Consider the following 18,484-nt stretch of genomic DNA (forward strand, 5'->3'; position numbering starts at 1 on the left):
TGGTTACATTTCACCAGTACTAGGGCTTTGTCCAGTGAAGGGAAAAGCAGCAAGGAGATTTAGCATATTGGCAAGATAATAGTTATGGTAGAGCAACAGGAGTTAGAGTTGGAATAGGGGCCAAAGCTGGTCAGTAACACCACCTCACTGGGCTCCACCTAACTCCAAGTCATCTCCATTCTGAATGATCAGAATGACAAGAGTTACCCTTCCTCCAAAAAGGGAGCTTGTCACTAATTTGCTTTTGCCATACCTAGAATCCCCCTTTCAGGTGATGCTGAGTGTTGGGCGCCAAATTGGCTGGCAGAGTCACACCCAAGCACAGAGGAAGCCATTCCCTGCTAACCTACATTGTGCAGCCAAGTCTCACCACATTGCTTAGACCTAGGGGACAGTGTGGCTGGAGGGAAACCAGCCCAGACCTGCAGAGAGAAGACCTGTGTGTTGGTCTGTGTCTGTTCCCCTTACCAGGGGAAAAAATTTCCCCACACCCCAATCCTCGGATCCCATTCATTGTAACACTGGCCTCGCCTAAATCACAACCTGTTTCACAGATCTGATGAGATGGTGGGTGTAAGACCATCTTGAATGTAAGGAATTCTGGAGAGAAATCACATTGTTATTAAGATTCTGTAAATTGGTCTGTAAAGGTTGGTCCTCATGGCTTGTAAGCAATTTGCCTTAGAACTGGAAACTGACGAAATGCTTACAATGAAAGGCAAGTGCATTTCAAAACAGAAGCAATGGGAAGCAACTCTCCTTTTTTGTGCAATATCCTAAGAACTCGTGGCTCTCACAGTTCAGGATGTTGCTGCAGCCCACAGCCCAGTGTGTTTGGAACCGCACAGGACTAATTCCTGAGTCAGTCTATGATCCCGAGTTAGTGACTTAACCTTTCGAAACTCGATCACCTTCTCTGTGAAGTGGGGAGAATTGTACTGCCGCCCTACTCAGCTTACAGGGACATCAGGAAGATTTGATTTTTTTTTTTCTTTTAAGAAAACAAATAACTGGAAAGTACTCTGGGTTACTTTGAGCTGAGGTTGGTATAAATGTGAAGTGTCACTATTATTAAGTGTGAGGCAATCCTTCCCACCCCCAGCATGTCCCAGGGCTACAACGTGAGCTGTGTGACAGGCTATTTTTAAATCCTCATCTCTGGAAGCATATGGTCCCGCACAATGCCAAAAAGAGAAAACTGACCTGCTTCTTGTTTGTTTGCTTGTGTGTTTTGACATGATGGAGCATTTTCTATGTTCTGGTAAAGGATTGTCTTTTCTACTCTAAACTTTTAAAGTGGGTGCTAAAGTTTTTCTGTAACACTGCTGAAACAGATCATGGCCACTTAACTTGCTTAGACAGCAAGGAAGACCATCCTAAGATAACGGTGTATTTATACAGATCTCCTTCCCTCCATATCAGTTTACAAGTTTCAGGGTTTTCCTGATTGTTTATTATTATTATTATTATTATTATTATTTTGCATCTTATTAATATCAACTACTACTAAGCCCTTATGTGCCTCAAGTATACACTCTTTCTTCATTTTTGCCACCTCCTCTAACTGACCTGACTCTGTCCACTCTATTTGCAATTTGGCAAGGCTCTTCTGAATCTGGTCAAACTTCTCATTCATTGGATTTGATTCCCGACACCAAATTCTTGGAAGATATCCAGTTCATCAGTTCAAAAAGGAAGGAGATGAAAACACCTATTTTATTAGTTCACGGGACCTGACTTTTGTGCAAGGTTCCCGCCCCCGCCCCCCCAAAAATCCCCCAATTTACTTTCCTGAAGTAAAGAAAGAAGGATCTCACAACTGAGTCCTATTTGTTTATTTATTTATCTATTTACCTACTTACTTATTTATCCTGTAAGATCCAGAATCCAGAATCTATTGTCTTTGAGTCGAGTGATAAATGAAAATAGAAATGATGAGATTTTACAGCATTTTATTAATCCAATGTAAAAGGTAATTTATAAATGAGATTGATGAGATGTATTTGGGAACACATCTTCGATCAGGCCTATCTCTTCAATTAAATGGCTGAATCCAGAAGACGTGAAAGAACTTTTAAATGTCCTGGGGCCAATAAGACAACCAGTCAGGGAAATTCAGAAAAGTTCAATATAAGAATATTGTGAAGTTGTAGGCATATCCAGTCCTGGGCAGGTCTTCTTCAAGCAGAAATAAACTCCCTGGATAGTGAGGTTTGAGAAGAAGAATGAGCATTTGCTGGAGATACTGGAGCAGAAATTCTGACATTGACCACCTCGTGACCAGCTAACCTTTACGGTCCTCTCCAACTCTGAAAACCTGTCATTATATGGATTAACTAGCAACTTCAAATCCTTTTCAATAGATAGACAAGTAGACACTGTGAGATCAATCTGGGTTTTCAAAAATCTTACAATGTACATATAAAAACACTCCCATCTTTTGCTGCCCCTTGCCTAATTTAACTCGGATCTCAATGTTTAGACACAAAGAGAAGATAAAGGGTTAATAACATGACTTCTCTCCCTACAAACAGGGTTATCTTTCACTTACATACATTTTTTTCCTCTTATTATTTCCATTGGTCTGGTGCAGAAGCACATCATCCTCCTGTTGTAATCCCCTTCCCTCCTCTGTCTCTTTACACGTCCCTCCTTCACATGTGAGGCCTCCCCAGTTATCATAACCTATGGTTGATCTGCAAATTGTTCTGACTTTCCCTTTTCCACAACTCTCCTCAAAAACTTAAATCCATAACTCCAGCTTGACTGGGAGGTCTAACTCTAAGTAAATTGATTTACCAAGAAAACCCTCCATTAGTTGACTCAGAGTTGCCACACCCATAAAGATCTTCTCCATCTTCTCTATCTACTTCATCACCCAACTCAAGCCTTACCTCCTCCAAGAGGCATTCCCAGCTTCTGCAGCCTGTTAATGATCTCCACCTTCCGTACTCTTCTAGCGGTCTCAGAGTCATTAACTACCATTGAAGTAGTAAACACAACCTTGCATCTCTTTTTTTATTTGGGTGTGTGTCTTGGTTTCCCAACCCAGGCTTGTAAGTTTCTGGAGGGTAGGGACCACCTCTTACGTTTCTTCTGTAACCCACCTGGTGCCTAGTACACTGCTGGGCGCAGAGTGGTAGCAACAACCTTTCACCCTCCTGGCGGGCTTTAGAATTGAAACAGCATTTCCACATGTCATTCATTGGATACTCACAGCAACAAAATGAGGTCCACCAGGCAGATAATGGATAGTTTCATATGGGTGAGTAAACTGAGGTACAGAGAGCTTGTTAGAGCAGCAGAAGATTTCTACTTCTGTGCTCCCTTAATCATAACTATTAGGTGAGGAAATAAATGAACAGCTCTTGCAGTTCAAAAAGTTGTGGGTAGCCAAAGGGAAGTGACCATGTATTGGGCAAATGTCTCACTCTGTTGATGTAGGCTGACCTCCAAAATAGGCCAAAGAATCCACTTTACATGGATGAATTCAGTTGGAGAGACAAATGGCCCATGTCTCTTTGACTTTGGTTGTGTTCTGCTAATGAGAAGAGATCGCAGTGAGAACCACAAGTGTTTTGGTATGTGTTTGCATGGGAGCCTAAATGGAAACCAGCAACCTCAGACATTGCTCTGGGAAACCTCTGGGCCTGCCCACCTTGAGGCTCCTAGGGCCTTGTGACCAAGGTAGACAGTAGAGACCTGTCCAGAAGAGGCCTCAGGCACTAAATGATCCTTAGTGCCCTTCACTCCTCTAAAGACTAAATTCACCCAATCACATTTTAATAAATTTTAGAAGTCTTTGGAAATGTGTTCCCCTTCTTCCAGAAATTGCCTTTAAATTTTCTAGTAAAAAGTCTTCCAGCTTCCTTCAGCCAAGTTCCTTTTCCCCTTCTTTTCTTTGACAATAAAAGCAACTTTGGCTCCAATGCTCAGATCTAGCAGGTGTTGGATGACACATGTTCTATGATAAATGTTTATTATATAAGTTCATTCAAGCTAGCTACCATTGCTCTTAAGGCACCACTGCTGCCTTTATAGTCATAAAACTCTCCTTAAAAACCAGTAACCCAATATATTCAATAAGGATCTATTTTTTTTCTTTCTTCTTTTAGATTCTCCGTGTTCTCTCCACATGTGGTGCAATGGAGATAGGAGACAGGAGAAGTCAGAAGATAGGTGATTGAACCCTGATTCTGCTCCATGCTAGCTCTGTGACCCTGGTGAAGTCATCTCTAGGCTCTAAGCCTTAGATTTCTGTTCCGTACAATGAAGAGGTGAGAGCAGGGACTGCCAAGGTCTCGGTAAGTTCTGACATGTACTGACGAGAACAAAGTGATGGGAAAAAAAGCTATTTCAATCAAGTCGAAACACATACTTGCCTTTCCTCATCCAGGATATGCTTTACATAACTGAATTTGCTTCCTTTTTTACTGGCTCATTCTCTATTCAGGAGCAGGGGAACAACTCTGCCCACACAGCTAGGAGAGGATGAACATGTGGGAATATATGTGGGGAGGGGGCTATGCTGCTGAGTCCGGGAGATGCAGACATCACTAATACTTCTTCTTCATCACACTTCTTACTTCTGGGATTATACTATATTAGAATTACAGGACCTTCAGTATATTTAAAGTATAACAACTTGCAGGAGAAACTATTAAGAAATTTCCAATCCCACTATTGCTCCTGAAAAGGCATTCAGAAAACTAATTCTGTAAATTAGATTATTTTCTGGGAGGGAGGGGAGGTGAAGACAAGTTTTTCACATCAAGAAGAAAAAAAAAAGAAGAAGAAAAAAAATGTCCCCTTGATATTCATTACCCCAAGACTTTCAACTAGCCCATGTAGAAGTATACTGTAGGTCTTTCCACGCATTATAGTTTGTACCAAAAAAGTTCACACACATTATATCACTTGACTTTTGAAAAGCCCTCTGAGAGAAAGCATTTTTCTCTGTCTCCATTTTATAGGTGAAGAAACTGAGGCACTAACAGGTCTAGCAGCTTGTTGGTGTATTCAAACCCTAGGTGGCAAAGTTGAGAGTTAACCCAGAACCCCTGCCTTCTGATCTGGAATTCTCTCTGCTAAGGCACTCTTCCACACTGTTGCACACAGAACTCTTTCTGGCCTCAAGCACAGAGGTGAGTAATTATCTACAGGCCTGGAGCAGGGGTTTGGCTTTGTTCTCCAAAGGGCTGATACAGAATCACAGGTATCAGAGCGAAGTTCCCCTATATATCACCCAAGCTTTTTTCTTCAGCTGAGTATCTCTCTAGTACTCTAATACTCTAAGACAAGTTGGTGGCAAAATCAGCCCTGAAATCCTTTCATTCCCTTCTTAGATTCTTTGGTATTAAAGAACAAAGTGATTCAGCAGACTAATCACCAAACAGAAGATCAAGAATTATGTTTTCAAGTCACTTGAGAGTCCTCCTGGTCAGGGTTGGAACAGTTAACTTTGACCTCAGTTTCTTCAATGACTTCCATTAACCAACTTCCCCGATATAATATAGAGGGGCTGAGGCAGAAAGAAATGTGACTGCCCATGAGTCATTAATTCTTGACCTTCAGCATGTTTTGAAAATGTGTTGTGAAATGCTTACCAATCAATAATTCCATCACTGGGCAGTAGAGAAGCTGGGAGTTGTGCAAGAGGGGAAGCAGGGCATTAATGCCAGTCACTTAGGAGGCTCCAAATTCCTGCTGAGGGCAGGACTTATAGCAGGACCCAAAGACACAAAGTCCCTATAACAATTTTTAAAGGAATCAAAGACAGAACCAAGGACAAAAGGGGAGTGAAAGTAGACTCCTTTCCTTGCACAGGATCAGTAAAGTAAGGCTAGCAATTGTTTGAGGACACTCCAAGCTGATATGTCTGTCCTTTTCTGTTAAGGTACAACAACAAATGTTGTACCCCAGGTTACTGGAGGCATCCCTTCTCTTTGCCCCAGACCAGTAGCCTAAGTTGCAAGTATTACAAGTATCATGAGTAAAGGAAGGGCCTAGTACAAGGGGAAAGATAACAAAACAAGGAGGCAAAGACCTAGTCCAAGCCCGTGGCTACCACTTGCTAGGCCCATGATTCTGGGACCAGTCACATCATTTATCAGATCTTCAGGCTCTTCCTCTCTAACAAGATGAGAAGGCATCTGTCCCCTAGACCATGCAGAGCACAGAAATGATTAGGGATGTGAAAACATTTTGCAAACTATACAAGTCTGAGAACCTATTAGTAGAAACCCATCCATCTGATTTTGCAAGCTTGGACAGAAAGGGCCTCCTATTTAAGGAATGGCATGATCCCATGAATGGGGTATGACTTGTGGTTAGAAGAAAAATCAGCATTTGAAGATGGTCCCACACAGATGACAGAGGAGAACTTCCGAACTTCTAGTTTGAGTCAAGTTACTATTAGTTGTAAGCAGTGATGTGCTGGTAAATGTTTAATGACTGGTTCTCTGGGATGGAAAAGCCCTGAATTGTAACATTTGCTGACTTCCATGGTGTAAATTCTTGCGCCATGGCTGATTTCAAGCTAGCAATGTGACATCACTAAACCATGAAGTAAAGAAAAGATGCCTACCACTGGCTTTCCCTAATGGGTGCAAGCCAGCCACAGCACACCACAGAAACTTTGCTGACAGCTTAGATCAGTATGATGAACTTGGAAAGCCTTGTTGACACACAGGACTAAAGTTTTAAGAGAGCCACAGTGTCTGTTCCTCCAATAATTCCAAAAATGAGAATTCTTATTTTTATTTAAATTCATACTTGGCATTTTTATAGCAAATCATGAATTGTAAATTTCTTTACAGACATTGGTGAGCCCTCAAATATGGTTCTATCATTCTTAGTAATGTTCCTCAACTTTCCTATCTGATAACATAAGAGATCAGCGAGCAAGGCGGAATGGAATGTAGCATAAAACAGAGTGAGAAAACCTGACATCAAATGGTAGCAATTCCATCTGCGTGAACTTGGACAAGTCACCTTGCTGCCTTCTCTGAGTCTCAGTTTCTTCCTCTTAATATGAGAATAGCCCTTTTTCACAGGACTATTGTGAGATCACAGGAAATAATGCAAATCCAAGAGTTTTGAGAACATCAAAATCCTATGTGGCTGTGAATGATTTTTATTTATTTTAAATAGTGATTTGCTAGACATTATTATTTTTTTTTTAGATTTTATTTATTAATTCATGAGAGACAGAGAGAGAGAGAGAGGAAGAGATGTAGGCAGAGAGAGAAGCAGGCTCACCGCAGGGAGCCGGATGCGGGACTGGATCCTGGACCCCCAGGATCATGCCCTGGGCTGAAGGTGGCGCTAAACCTCTGAGCCAACTGGGCTGCCCTAGACATTATTATTATTATTAATTATCAGCTATGCTGTGCTGGCCAAGTCTTGCACAGGAACTGGCATCTTCCATCTGGACAGCCTCTTATGTCTTTGCCAAGGACAGCCACACTCAGGTGAGGCCTTTGTGGTACAAAAATACTGCCCAGACCTGCTGGGGTTGCTCAGCTCTATTGCACCAGGCCCAGGAGCATTGGAAACTAACTACTTGTACCCACAAACCTCTCCACCAAATGGCCCATGGAAGTTAAAAAGCAAGATCGAGCCCAAGTTCTGCCAATGTTGAGCAATAACAGTACCAGGAGCTAGGCAAAGGGGCTTGCTGGAAAGATTTTCCCAGCCAACTTTGAGAACATCTTCAAGGCAGGGGTGTTTTGAGAGGAGAGCAGGAGGAAACTGGGGAATCTGCATTTTAAACAGTGCCCCCATTAATTCAAGTGCACTTGACAAAACTGTCTATGATGTGAAACATGATGGAGAGAAGCAAAGAACAGGTTCTCCATTGATGGCGTGCCAGGTGCTTGATAGAAAGCAACTTCTCTTAAGGGAAACCCTGGGTGTGCAAGGAGACACCCTTATAATCCATTTCTTGGTTGGGCTTCTTCCTTCCCTTAATATAATATTACTGTCCCTACCCACGCACACACATACACACACACACACACAGGATGATCAAGGTATGCAGGTCACCAGGTCAGGCACACAGTAGGTCATCCACTGAGGGCTTTGCAACAGCAAAATCATTCATTGTCTGCCTCCAGAGCCTACAATAGATTACCACAGAGAGATAGATGATCTCAGAGAAATTTATCTGAAACGCAGTCCATAGACCTACTCCTCCAGATATCGTAAAGGGAGTTCTGTTGATCTCAGAGTCAACAAACACATCCTAGACTCTGCCTCAGGGTTCTGGTTCTCCCTCCACCCATTTGGTCAACAAATACTCATCAGACTCCAACTGTGTCAGGCCCATGTACAGCTGGAAATCTAAGATGAGTGGGATTCCATTTCTGTCTTTAAGGATTTGGTATTGTTGGAGGACTCAGGAACTAAGCAGTTACAGTAGCACGTGGTAAGTATAAGTAAGATATCCCAGATGCTGAGGGCTTCAGCGGGGACAGAATCTAACCATGGGGAGTATTAAAAAGGGATGAGAAAAGCTTCCCAGAATGGAGGACACCAGATTTTCAAAGAAGGGGAGGATTTCTAGGAAGAAGGAATAGCCTGTGCAAAAGATAAAGATGTGAGCCGAGGGAGAGGAGAGGTGCCCTGAGGGAACACATCGCCTATGTTAGAGACTGTGTATGAGGTGTGGCAGCAGCTAGGGCTGGAAAGTAAGCATGTGGAAAGCCTCATCTGCCATGCCAGGGGTTTAGACTTCCCCTTGAAGACAAGGTGCAGCCTTGGCAAGGTTTTGAGAAAGATTAGGTTTGCATTTTTTATATATCAGTCTCTAGACAGGCATTGTGGAGAACAGGATGGAATAATAAGAAGGCAAGATAAGAAGCCATTGCAACAGCCCAGATGAGAGATGGGGTACCTTGGCCCAAAGTAGTGATGCTGGAAGTGGAGAAAAGAGGAGGGATTTAAACAAAATCAAGGACACAGAGTCCCCAGGAGTGACGGGGCATGGGCTGGCAGTTGGGAGGAGGAATCATCTAAACAAGGGGACATTTGTCTAGCAAGGGCAGCTTGTACATGTGATGCTTTACCAGAGATCATGAACACAGGGGGATGAACTAATTTCGGAAAGAAATTAACAAGTTCGGTTTGGAAGATGTTCAGGTGACTCTGGAATATCTAGGTGAAGAAATTTCATCAGTATTTGTAATGAGCCTGGGGTTCAAAAAGGGAAATGAGATGGAACTATAAGAACTTTCCTGCATTAGCTGTAAAACTCTTGCTGTAGACATATTTATGACCCTGAGGGTTGCCCAATATTAAATTCCTTTTCAAAATTGGTACCAGAAGAAAAAATTCCATCAGGATACCCCGTTCAATCAGAAAAGGAAAATTATGTAAGCCATCATGTTTACTTTCTTGTCCTGCCTGCCAGGAAGCTCAGGGTTATATTTAATGATCAATTGCAATAACTATACTAACTCTTATAACATATTTGCCTTCTCGCCATCTTTATGGCTTTAATTTTTAATTACAATATAACATTCTCAGTCTATTTTCCATGTTATAAGTCGTCTCTACTTCTCTTGGGAAATAAAAAGTATATTTTCACCAAGGTTGAGCCCTTTCCACTTCAATTGTGTTTTAAGCTCCTGGAAAGGAGTTTTTCTTTACAATGAGAGTAACTATTTTTCCCCAGGTACAAGAAAGAAACCAAAAAAAAAAAAAAAAAAGCCCTCTTCAGAAAGGGAATTGGTCCTCAGGGACCAGTTAGGGCCAAGGGGCCCAGAAACTTACAAATCATTACAAAAAGCTAGAGCCATTGATTCAAAAAGAGCACCCAAAAGGTATGAGGAGTAAACCTGAGCAGACGAGTTCCAGCCCAGCCCTTTCTCACCGTTCAGCTAAGTGGCACTCTTCACTCCCAGCATGAGGCAGGGCCACAACACAAATAGCATCATAGAGGGTTTGGACAAATTCCTTTCAGGTTATTAAGGGCTACCTCTAGCCTTTGAGGAAAAAGAATATGTCATAATAATAGCAACGGTTATATTTTTTAAATGCTCTTACATCATTATCTAACTTAATCCTCTCTGGTGTTCTGACAGGCAGGTAGGGCAGGAACTGTGGTTATTCACACTGTTACAGCTTTGTGTCCTCTTGCATAATGTTTCTTGGAGCCACTTTTAGGAAAATAACACTGGGCTGGGCTTACTTCCCTCTGCTGAGACCATTCATAGTGAAGGCAGGATAATAACAAGAGTAAACATGATGATCCCTGATTTTCCCCCCAGCACTTTCAGCTTCCAGGGCACTGCCACCTCCATCATAATAGGTGACCCTTACAACCACCCTGAAGTAAGCTGGGAGGGGCTTACTGTCTCTGCTTTGTAGATACAGAAGCTGAGCCTCAGAGAGGTACGCTAGTAAGTCATGCTCTCTCGGGGCTGGATTTGTAGCCCTCAGGGGAGGGCACTAAGATCTTGAGCTGCTGACATGATCCCTCCCCACCCCACCAGTCCTCTGACGCTTTCAGGCTTCAACAACTCATTTACTGGCATAGTGAGATGCTGATGATAGAAACCACCAAATGGACAGTTCTAGCTCATTTGAATTCCCTCTTCATTCATGAGTGCAGCCACTTGGTCCCACAAAATTAGTAGTGGGTTAGGACCCCTTCTTTCCTTCAGATAAAATCACCTGCTTCTGGTTTCACCAGGTAACAGGCCTCAGAGTGGTCAGGCAATACAGGAGCCATCTAAACAATTTTCAAGGAGTCAATAACCATCAAAACCATGGGAAATAAATAAGTCTCACTGGGCCAGGCTCAGAAGATCTTCTTAGCCAGATGGCCTTAAGGCAAGTCACTTCACCTCTTTGAGCCTTAGTTTCATCTGCAAAATGGGTCAATAATAACCTCAGTTCTTCCTCAGCTCATAGGTTAGTTATGAAGATCATAACTGTGCATTAATAGCATCTTATAAAATAGGAATATGACAGCTGCTGAATCCTCTCCATGCAGGAAGCTCTAAACCTGCAACTCAAGGGGCAGAGAGGTAGCATAGGAAGTGGGTAGTATCAGGTGCTGTTAAGCATAGCATGAGCAACATGACTACATTAGTGAGAAGAGAGACTCTGGGGCAACACATGCAGTGACACAGTGACCCTTTCCACACACATCCAAGCTGACAATCGTCATTAGAAAATACAATCAAAAATTCCTTTGAAAGAATCAGTTAGTGCAGGGGTGCCTGGGTGGCTCAGTCAGTCAAGCATCTGCCTTCAGCTCAGATCATGATCCCAGGGTCCTGGAATTGAGTCCTGAGTCCAGTTCCCTGCTCAGCAGGGAGCCTACTTCCCTCTCTTCCTCTGCTACTCTTCCTTCTTGTACTCTCTCTCTCAAATAAATAAATAAAATCTTAAAAAAATTTTTTTAAAGAATTAATTAGTTCAACCATTTTATTTGATGGAGGAGATAGAAGCTGTACACTTTCTACAACCAACCAATCCCAGAAACTTTTTGAAACTTTAGTTAGAGAATTTGCAAGATGCTAAATAATACACATTTTAAAAATGTGACAGACTAGAGGTGGGAAGGAAACACTAGGCCCTCTAATACACGAAAATGAAAACATCATCCTGGTGTTTGAAAGTTGTAAGGAACTCTCAGTTTTCCACAAGGAGACCAGAGTTAAAAAATCACAGACAAGAGAGCCAGAAAACCTCTTAGAGACCATTTTTCTCATTTATCTTCCTCCACCCATTTCACAGAGAAGGAAAGTAAGACTCAGAGAGACATGACCTGCTTCCAGTCACACTCGAGGTTAGAATCAGATAGGAAGCATGAGATGTGTCCCTTGCTGCATTGAATCCGGCACACATTTATGAAAACCTACTAAATTCTTGCTTGGGAAACAAGGATGAATAAGCCAGAGAATCCACTTCCAAGAAATTGAGTCCATTAGGGGATATAAAAATTGAGCAGCTGATTCCTGCTCAAAATGCTATGTGTGATATTAACGATGATCAGAATGCTATGGTGACACAGAATTCAGAGCACTCAGTTCTGCCTGGGGTTATCAGAGAAGGCCCCCACCCAGGAGTTAGCATTTGAGTGTATTGAGTGGAAGAGTATTCCAGGCAAAGGGAACAGAGTGAGCTAAGGCAAGGGGCTTCAGGAAGAACACAGCATACGCTGAGAGCCACACACAAATAGTTTGAAACAGCTGGAGGGTTTATAGAAAGTGCTTCAGGGCAATCCTGGGGGGTGTCAACAGCTCTCAGCTGCCCTGCACCTCATTTGGCACGCTCCTGAGTTTGTGGCCTGTGTCCACCTAATGGGCCAGTACAACACCTGGCCAAGTGCCGATGGCATTGTGGGGCTTAATGAATTCCCTTTGAAGATGAGAGGACTGTGAGGGAGAGAAGAATTTGCCACTCAGGTGAGTCAACTGAAACGGAAGGTGTGTCTAGCCACTCAGGCCCAGCTCTCTGGCTAGTCGACCGGACAGCCAGGGTCACCTCCCCTGGGGCGGTGAGGTTCTACTAGGGAACATCAAGTTGTTGTTCTTTTTTTTTTTTTTTCACCAAGTAGTTCCTAAGCCACAACACTTCTGGCTCACCCTTGCATTTGTAGTTTTACCGACATAATTGATCCCAGAGCTCAGTTTCCGCCATACCCATTGGTTTCCTAGGGAGTGATGGTATATTTAGGCCCCCTTAGAGCATCAGCACAGCCTGGCCCCCTGGGGATAGCATGGAGGGACATGTAAGATGCAGACATAAATAGTCCTGAGCTATGTAGTCATCCTTTTGGGTGCTCTGAGCTTCCTGTCCTAAGCTAAGTTTTTTCTCTTGGGGTTAACTGAGGCATTGAGAGATAAACAAAGCTTTAAAGGGACTCTCCCCGTTGGAAAGCTAAAAGCATTTCTAAGACACTGCTTTGCCCTACCTTCTGATGAATGTGTCCAGCCTTCCCATGAGTACGCCCTTGTGAAGACTCTCTGAGGCATGTAGGGGGGGAGAAAAGGCCACTTGAGCATGAAACTTCTCTAAGGTGCCCCTCTTCATATGTTGGGTCTACAAAATGTCGAAAGAGCCAGGCAAATCATGCCAGGGTTCATCCTGGCAGTGGGCAACCAGTCACCCCTGATATTCAGTCTTGAGCCATTCAAACAACTCGTAGTGACTAAGGTTTTTTTCCACTTACACCAGATTCTTCTCCCACCGCACAATTATATTAGCAAATGAGATCCTTGAGTAAGCAAAATAGGCCTTTCACAGACACATTCCTAAGCTACAGGTAGCTTAGAGTCAAGGAACATTCATTCACATAAGCTTCTCAAAATACACCCCCAAGCCATTTTCACCGTAGTTGCTGTGATCTCAAAACTTATTGTTGTCACTCTGGAACCAAGACTGTGTGCAAAAGCAGACAGCCAGTAGCTTTGCAAGAGAATGAGAACTGGGCAATGGACAAAATTAACATTTACAACTTGTGTAACTGACAAAGGATTAATACCCAGAATATGGAGAGAGAGGGGGATCCACTAGAATATGAAAAAAAAAACAACAGAAGTGGGTTGGCAGACTATATGAACATGCACGTTGCAGAAAACAAAATGATCCTTAGCATGTGAAAAGATGTTCAACTTCACTAACGATCAACAAAACACAAATTTAAAAGTTAAGATATTGCCACTTCACTCCTATCAGACAGGCCAAAATTTTTAAGATCTGACAATATGAAGTGTTTATGTGAAGATATAAAACAATAGCAAAGCACAATCACACTGATGATAGAACTGGAGAGAAATCTGGCAATTACTTACTAAATTTGAAGCTACATATACCTTATCTCACAGCTATTCCACTTTCAGGCATACTACTGAGAGAAATTGTTGCACAAAGAGCTTTACACAAGGATGTTCACTGCATCACTGTTTATAGGAGAGAAAAGGAAATTTAGAACTTTGTTAATAGAGAAATGCTTAATAAATTATAACACATACATAAAAAAGGAACATGACATTGAAGTTAAAGCGAATGAAAATGTACCAATACAATTACATCTAAAATAATAATATTGAATGAAAAAAGCAATTTGTCGAATAAATTGGTATTATGTCATTCATGCAAATTTTAGACATGGAACTGCACTCTCTATTGTCTTGGACATATACTTAAGTACCAACCATGGACAGGACAGAGACATACCATACCATCTTTGGAGTGGTAGCTGTTCTGGGAGAAAAGAAAAAGTGCTGGGAAAAATGAGCTGCAAAAGGACTCAGTTATCTTTGATAATGTTTGTTTCTTTAAAAAAGCTATTTGAAGGGACATTTGCACCCCAATGTTTACAGCAACAATGTCCACAATAACCAAACTATGGACAGAGCTCAAGTGTCAACTGATGAATGGATAAAGAAGATGTGGTATCTATATACAGTGGAATATTACCCAGCCATCAAAAAGAATGAAATCTTGCCATTTGCAAGGGTGTGGATGGATGGAACTAGAGGGCATTATGCTAAGTGAGATAAGACAGTGTCAGAGAAAGACAAAGACCCACATGATTTCACTCATTGTGGAATTTAAGAAACAAAACTGATGGATATGGGGGAAAGGAAGGAAAAATAAAATAGGATAAACCGAGAGGAAAACAAACCATAACGGACTCTTAACTACAGAGAACAAAATGAGGGTGGCTGGAGGAGAAGTGAGGGGCATGCGGTAACTGGGCATTAAGGAGGTCACCTGATGTAATGAGCACTGGCTGTTATATGCAACTGACAAAATGCTACATTCTACCCCAAATTTAACAATACAGTACATGCTAACTTGAGTTTAAATAAAACCAAAAAATAAACAAATAAAATAAAAAGCTGTTAGTATTCTTATAAGTCAGGGTGATGGGAATATGAATGTACAGGTCAGAATAGGTACGATTTTGCTACAGTAACAAAACCCTTAAATCTCAGTGACTTTAAACAACAAAGATTTCTTTTTTGCTCATACATGGTGGATTGGCAGAGGGGCTATGCTTATTGTTGTCACTCTGGAACCAAGACTGAGAGTGGCCAGTACCTCCTTGCTGTTGGCTATACCAGGGGGAAGCAAAGAGCAATTACATGGCCCAGCCTAGACGTGGCACAAGTTACTGCCTATCACAACTAATTGGCCACAACTAGGTATATGGTCCTACCCTTCCCAAAGGGCCAGGAAGTATAATTACACAGTGAGCCCAGAAATGGAAGAACTAGAAATTTGGGGGCCAATGACAGAAAGAGTTTTTTTGCAATGGGTATTTGTTATCGTCCTCCTCATCTCTTTTTACATGTTTGAATTATGTTTCATATTTTGCAAAAGCAAGGTCGGAGGATGCTTTGACTTGGGAATCAGGAGGCTTGGGCTTCGGTGTGAGGAATAGAAGACAAAAGAGGCAAGGTGGGGGAACAGAGATAGTATACTGTCAGCTCCATATTCCCAGACCATTTGACATGATTCACCTACCCACCCTGATACAGACACATTCTGCATTCATGCAATTATCCCTTATTCAGAAAAGGACCTCCATGTAGGTGACCCTGAAGGTTGACCTTCCTTGCTTTTCTTTATTTCCATGAAGATTGAATAGGCAACAGGAAGCCTGATACAAAGAGATGCAGTGCATGGAGTATGGATCATAGAGTCCAAAGTCTTAACTAAGTACCAGGTCTGCCACTCACACACTTCCTGTTACCCTGGGCAAGTTACCATACTTCCAGGGTCTATTTTCCTCATCTGTAAAATGGGCATAACAATAACACCTACATCTTTGAATAGCTGTGATAAGCAAATGAGGTATGTAAAGTGTGTTGTAACTGTAACGTGCTGCGCAGACGTTCACTATTATTAATGACCTAAATTTTGCTGCAAGGGAAGCCTCAGGCCCGATTTACATTTCTGGCCGACAATGACTCATACAACTTCCCTCACTAGAGCCACCTGGTTGACAAAATGGGCCCAGGCATCATCCTGTGGTCCAACCGCTTGAAGAATCTATTGATTTCCTCTTGTGAAAGTGAGTGTGGGAGCAGGGATTAAGCATTATTGCAGATTCCCTAGGGAAAGGAAGGGGAAGGTATGATTCCTAGGAGCAGAGCCTGGTTGGGAAGAGGATGTAGGCCGAGATGGAAACCTGGGTCCCTGGGACTTATTGAATATTTGAGCTAGAAGAGTATAGGTAGAAGAAAACAGCTCTTTCAATCCCCTCATTTTACAAAAGAGGAAACTGAGGCCAGGAAGGCAGAAAGGATGACCCTCTTCTGACAGCAATGGAGAGTCAGCAGAGCTGGTATTCACGCAGCGTCTTTAATTAACTCAGAGTAACCAGGGCAAGCTCCTCATGTGCAAGATGACGCATGAACCTTACCTCCCCAGTTATTTCTAATGTCTGTTGTTTTAAGAAAACTCAGTTCTATCACTTATGAAATGCAGTATAACTTTCCCTAAAAGTGAGCTCTAGGCTCCCAGTTATTGACTTTGCAGATCAGGCTCATAGGAGCTATCGCCTTGTCTCCCCACATATCCTGAATACCACCTGTTGGGCCTCCTCCTATCTTGCTAAAGGACTCCTTCTTGGTGTCTTACCCAATTTCTGTTAACCCTTAGAGCCTTGATGCTCCTAATTCTACCCTTACGTAACCAATATCCCTACCTGTTTGTGTTACTCATTCTAGGGATTGAGCCAGAAAAACCTTCATTGAGCTACAGAGAACATAGGACACAACTCAGGAAATAGCTCGTGGGCACCCGGGTCTGGCCCCAGAAGTCCCTCCCGGAGGAAGCTTTGCACACCAGTATTGTTGCTGATAACACTTCCCCAGAGATCACAGGAAGCTATATAGCCAGATGCAAGGGTAAATCTGACCCTATAGCAGGTGCATCCTGCTCTGACGGCAAAGTGAACTCCACAGGAGGATCTCTCACGCCACATTACCTGGGACCTTGCCTCTGAGGCCATCATGGGCTCCTCCCCATGGTTGCTAAGTCATTCTGCCAGCAATTCAGAAGACCAGAGAAAAGACTGTTATCTCCCTCCATAGGACTAAGAGGTGACCATTACACCTGAGAGGCACTTCACCTGTGAGGTACTTCTCAGTCTGCAAAGCACTTTCACACCCATTAGCTCATTTGATTTTTTTTGAAGAACTGAAAGTCAGCTAGAGAAAGGATTATTCTCCTGTGTTCTAGATAAGGAAGCTCATGTGAGGTCCAGAGAGGTTGAAGGACTTAAGGTCAGATCTTTTGACTCTGATTCTCATTCTTTCTTTGTAGTACAATTAAAGTATTATCGTGATATTATAACATTCTATTAATGAACAAGCCAGAGGGCCAGTATTTAAATCACTTTAAAATATAAAGGCTCTCCTCGGCTTGCTTCTGCCCTTCAATAAACAGTTCAGGGGGAGAAACCATTTGTGAAACCAAAACGCATTTACATTGCGGTTTGTGCTTTATCTGGTTTCTAGAAGCCAGGTCTTTAGTTTCTTTCTGCCCCGTGTCCACTTTCACCCTCTACCTGGATTTTTATTTGAGTCAGTACAACTGAGGAAAGGATGATGCAAAGTAATTACTCACATGAGCCTCACTTGCAAGACCACTGGGGTGTGTGTGTATGTGTGTGTGTGTGTGTGTGACCTTAGAATGTCAAAGGGACGTGCAAGGTGCAAGGCTGGGTGTAGCAGGAACTCCTTCCCTACTGCTTAAAATCCTCAATGATTCCCTGTTGCTCAGGGTGGTCCAGGGATCAGCAGTGTCAGCATTTTTACTAGAGTTTACTAGAAATGCATAACTTCAGGCCCCTACCCCAGACTTACTTCATCAGAAACTGTATTTTAATAAGATCCCCTGAGGTCTGCATTAATTGTCGAGAAACACTGATGTAGAGAATATGACCCACATCCCTGACCCCAGGGGTGAGGTCCTTACTCATCCTGGCTGCCTGAAAGCAACATTCACTGGTACACACACACACCCTCCCACTTCCCCTCTCACCTTGGCTCCTGCAATGATCTCTTCCTCTGGTGTTCTCCTGAACCAAATCCTTCCCATCGTTTGAAATCTGGCTCAAAATCCACCTCCTCCAAAAAGCCAAGCCCGATCATTCCACCAAGGAGTGATCTTCTCTCTTTCTGAACCCTAATACCCCAGGCCACACACTTTCTATCTTGAATTAAAATTTCTTTGAGCATAAATTCGCTCTCCAAATTATGTGCCCCTCAAGGTCTAGATCTGGTCTGATTCATTTCTATATTTCCCAAAGCCACACGTTACTTTGCAAAGTTTCTACCACAAACTGATTCTTTAATACATTTGTCTTTAATGTTTCTTTCTGTCTCTAATTGAGGTGTCCAGAGCGATTAAGAAATTCACATTATTGGGTGCCTGAGTGGCTTAGTCAGTTAAGCATCTACCTTTGGCTTAGGTCATGATCCCAGGGCCCTGGGATTGAGCTCTGCATTGG

At 42.6% G+C, this 18,484-nt stretch overlaps 1 long non-coding RNA gene across 1 annotated transcript in view; it reads right to left on the minus strand.

Moving 5' to 3' along the window:
* Positions 1-1,935: 1,935 nt before the first annotated feature.
* The window catches only part of LOC119867506, a 39,116-nt gene continuing 22,567 nt past the window's right edge, over positions 1,936-18,484 (minus strand). Inside the window, exon 9 of the long non-coding RNA XR_005383889.1 lies at positions 1,936-2,199. This is a non-coding gene — a long non-coding RNA (uncharacterized LOC119867506). The remainder of the gene's footprint in view (positions 2,200-18,484) is intronic.

Source organism: Canis lupus, chromosome 34, assembly GCF_011100685.1.
Source record: "Canis lupus familiaris isolate Mischka breed German Shepherd chromosome 34, alternate assembly UU_Cfam_GSD_1.0, whole genome shotgun sequence".
NCBI classification, from domain to species: Eukaryota; Metazoa; Chordata; class Mammalia; order Carnivora; family Canidae; genus Canis; species Canis lupus.